Here is a 4,847-nt window from a genome sequence, read left to right on the forward strand (position 1 = left end):
TGCAACGAACATATTAATTATAACTTTTTTTTTTGCCGATAGAAAATATTAATACAAGTTTTATTTTCATCACTTAACTTTGAAAAATATATTTTTAATCATTTACTCCTAAAACTATTGACAAAACAATGATGATATTGAGATTTTGAATATTTATAAAATATTGTCAAGTATCTTTTATTTTGCATGTAATTAAAGATAAGTTACATACAACTAAAGAAAAAGTTGCACCCGTTGAAGATAGCTTCCGCTTGAATTTCTAAAACAATTTTAGCCATATAATAATTAGAAGAAGAGAGAGTACTCAAATAGGGAGAAACTCAATAATCAGCTTGCTTAAAAGTCGTACAAAAAAAGCTTGCTTAAAAGTCGTACAAATAATGTGTGAGCTCCTATTTATTTATAGCATAAACATAACCTTAAAATTAACAAGAACATTAATATTCCAGAATAGATGCATATCATAATTAACGATAAAGATAAGAATCAATAAATTTAAAATCAATATTCCCGAATGACGTTAAAATCTATAAAATTCTGAAAAATCTTATTAATTAATCATTAGTCATATCTAAATCTTTTCCAATAATTTTACCTATTTAATTTCCTTTTGAGTTACTTCTCAAGAGAGTAAATAATATTAATGGTGAATATTTAACAAGGATAACAATACACAAAGAGAGAGACGCGTGTAATCAGGAGGCAAGGAAAAGGACTCATCGTACCGCGTTCCACCTTTAAATTATATAAAGGTGCAATATGCTCAAGGCTCATCCCAAACGACAATTCAAAGCAATATATAGAAATCAAATACGCAGAGAAAGGTTATCAGGCATTTTATGAAACTGCAACCAATGGTGGCAAATCTTCCTGCACTTCCTCCCCTCAATAACAACAATGGCTTGCCCTCCTCAAACACCCACGCTTCTCTCTCCTAACTCCTCCATCGTTAACCTCGACCGGTAAAAGATTTACAAACACACAGACAGAGAGTGAAATATTTATATACATATGTGTGTGTGTGTAGTTTCTTGTGGTTTGATTGATTATATAGAGTGATTGGATGAATTTTGCAGGGGAGATACAGTGTTGTTGGAGTCGTACTGGAGGAAGATGAGCGAGGAGTGTACGGTGGAGATAAAGGGGTGGGGGAGTTCTGAGTTATGCCAGTGATTTGAAGAGTGTGTGTTGGTTTATGATGCCGGAGCTCAGAGACGCCCTTAAAAGGCTTCATGCTTTGGTTGGCAACGCTGAGACCAGCGATAGGCACATTGTGGTCGGCAATGGCTCCACGCAGCTATTTCAGGCAGCTCTCTTCGCTCTCTCGTCTTCGTCGTCTTCTTCCGATGACCCTATTAACGTGGTCGCCGCCGCTCCTTATTATTCGGTCAGCCTCTCTCTCTCTCTCTCTCATATAATAAAGTTTAACGGTAGAACCAGTTGAACCGGAAGTTCTTAATCCGGTCGGGTATACTGCCTAAGTCCGACGACAAAGAATCGGTCAAAGATCGGAGAAACGGGTCAAAACACTGTTCAGTTTGAACTTTTTTCTTCTTCCATTCAGTTCTTTTTAAACGGTCAACCTTCCCTCAAACTCTTCACCTCTTGTCCCGTCAGTTTCGGATAAAAATAATTACTCCGATCTTAATATAAAATCTATTTAACTAATTTGATTAGATTAAAAAAGTTAGATAAGTTAGTTAATTATATATAAGAAAAGTGACACATTTTTCCTAAAACACCATAATCATATTTCTTAATACTTTATTTTCTTCTTTTACTTGATTATGGTTGAGGGAGTATCCATAGAAGTAATTTAGAAAAAATTGATAAATATAATAAATATGTCTTATATTTAAAACGAAAATCAACTCAAGAATTGAGTCCTATATTAAAAGTCTGAGGAGTATTTCGACACCATTACGTTATAGTTAGATGATGGTCAATATTTTCTTCACCGAAGCGCAGTTGATGGAATCGAAACCCATCCCATGTATTTTTCTCTCCTAATGAAACATCAATTTTCAGAAAATCTTCAGTTTTGAGAAATATATATATATACACACTCCTCCGGTCTTTAATTTAAGACTAATTTGATTAGAATAAGGAAGTTAGGTAAGTTAGTTAATTATAAAAATTGTGACGTGTTTTTCCTAAAATACTATAATTATCTTTTTTAATACCCCTCTCCCTTTGTTACTTGATTATGGTTGAGAGAATATCTATAGAGATAATTTAAAGAAAATTGATAAATATAAGAAATAAATCTTATATTTAGAATAAAAATTAACTTTATAATTAAGTTTTATATTAAAGACAGGGAGAGTAAATTGTAACGAGTTTTCGTCATGGCATTAGCATATTAAAATACTTAGGGCCACCTACAGGGGCACGGAGTGTCAATTTTCAAACGGAGGTTGACGGGTGGCAGGCGGCGCCGAGTGTCGTCATTATATTGTCATCTGAGTTTTGGATTTTTTAAATTCTGATAATCCTTTTTCTTGATAAGCATTCAACTTTCTAGGATATTACACGTGTTTAAAAATTTACTACCAAGAGGATATTTTATTGGATATATTATATGAATATATATACGACTTTGTATATATAACTTATTATTTTGCAAATTATAATTTTCTTGAAATATACTACTTTCGGTCCTTACTATAAGAGTTATTGACTAATTTGAGTAAATTGAAGAAATTAGTTTAGTTAGTTATTTGTAATAAATATGTGTTATCTTTCCTAAAATATTCTTACTAATCAAGTGTACTGGCTAGATCTATCATTATTGTAAGAACTAATTAAGGTCTTATATTTAGAATCAAAATAAAAGTCAAATGAACTTTTATATTAAGGATCAGAGGTAACATATATTAAATAAAAATAAAATTAAAAAAAATTAAATTTTAAGTTAGATTGAATGAGATATAAGATTTTTTTAAGGTAATAACATATTGAAATAATGTCTTTATTTGTTTGAAAGAATATGGTTAAAAGAATATATTTGTTTTTTGATTCTATACTCATTAAAATAATTATTTTAAAAATATAAATTAGAAAAAAACTAAACGTAAACCGTCTAGATTTGATTAGTTGATGAGCACGCAAACTCATTCCATTTCCAATTAACTAGTGGGTTTGTTGAAGAGTTAGCTAAGCGTTTTCTTTTTTCCTATAATTGGCACATTCATGCACTGCACAACTCGAAGATGATCATGACTATTAATATGAAAGGTTTACTGATCAAGACTTTTCCACTTTCTTAATCAAGCAGCCCAAAAAAAACGCACAACATATTCTTCCTCTCTCTGTCTGTCTCAATTGGTTCGCCATGCATGCACGAAACGCGTCCTTCCTCTTTCTCAGCAATATATATATATATATATATATATATATATGCCCAATATAAATCACCAACCAAGGTTCTAGACTTGGTCAATTGCGTGTAATAGGACTCTAGCCGTCTCCTACACTTCTTCCCGTCATAAAGACGGCTTCTCAGCAAATTGACAGACATTTTTATGACGCCATTATGTGCAAATTGTGAGTACAGGGTTACCCAGACGAGACAGATCTAGTGCGGTCAAGCCTACACAAGTGGAGTGGGGACGCAAAGGAGTATGATAAGAATGAAGCATACATAGAGATAGTGACGTCTCCCAATAACCCAGATGGCAGTCTCAGAGGACCTGTGGTGAGCAGCAAATGTGGGGTTGAAGGAAAGCTAATTCACGACCTTGCTTATTACTGGCCTCTATACTCCCATTACTCACAAGGCCGATCATGATCTTATGCTCTTCACTCTCTCCAAATGCACTGGTCACTCTGGTTCTCGCATTGGGTACGTGCGTAATACTAATTAATTATCTTACTCAAGGTGATGATTATATTGTTTATTATGATTAAGTTTGGTTTTATATATTGTGAAGGTGGGCGATCGTGAAAGACATAGATATTGCGAAGAAGATGACCACATTTATAGTGCTGAACTCCATTGGCGTGTCCAAAGAATCCCAAACTCGAGCTGCTAAATAATGGAAGTTGTATGTGATAGCTATCAGAGATACAGATTTGATGGGTCATCTAAGGAATCTGAGTTGTTCTTTGAGTATAGCAGAGGCATTTTGAAAGAGAGGTGGCAGAAACTGAGGGAAGTTGTCAAACAAAGTGATGGTTTCATCGTCCCAAGTTTCAAACAGCCTACTGTAACTTCACCAACCAATCATTTGAAACATATCCTGGTACTTTCACCTTTACCTTAAATTGTTCTCTCTCTCTCTCTCTATATATATATATATGTATGTATATCGTAAGTACGTTCATAAACCCTAACATGTTGTTTGGCATTTCTGGCTATATATGTAGCTTTTGCGTGGTTGATGTGTAAGAGGGACGAAGATTGTGGGAGCTATCTGGAAAAGAAATTGAAAGTAGTTGCCAGAAGTGGGAAGCGATTCGGAAGTGATCCAAGGTATGCCAGAATCAACATGTTGACCACAGGAGACGACTTCGATGAATTCTTAGAGAGACTCTCAAACATCGAAGACATTTAGATATACAATGAATACATGTATGCTCGAAAGAGTGGGGAAAATGTTTGGCCAGCGGGTCCAGTAACTTGGGTTGCTATAATTTTACATTTCATACTAGAAGTTAATTCCAATTATTAGACAAGGAGAACATAAACAATATTAGAATTTAATTTTCCATTAATGAAAGTTAAACCATATACTACCTCTTGCTTTAAATATTAGAGCTAGTTTATAATATAAATTACACTACAAATTAACTCTTATATTCAGGATCGGAGGTAGTATTACTGTAATATGATATCAGTTGCATAT

The 4,847-nt window shown here is 33.6% G+C and overlaps 1 pseudogene; it reads left to right on the forward strand.

The window, feature by feature from the left end:
• Positions 1-897: 897 nt before the first annotated feature.
• On the forward strand, positions 898-4,734 carry LOC114741811 (L-tryptophan--pyruvate aminotransferase 1-like; annotated as a pseudogene).
• The last annotated feature ends 113 nt before the right edge of the window (positions 4,735-4,847 follow it).

This window comes from Neltuma alba, unplaced genomic scaffold (assembly GCF_004799145.2).
Source record: "Neltuma alba isolate B1F8T4 unplaced genomic scaffold, ASM479914v2 tig00003541_pilon, whole genome shotgun sequence".
In the NCBI taxonomy this organism is placed as follows: domain Eukaryota; kingdom Viridiplantae; phylum Streptophyta; class Magnoliopsida; order Fabales; family Fabaceae; genus Neltuma; species Neltuma alba.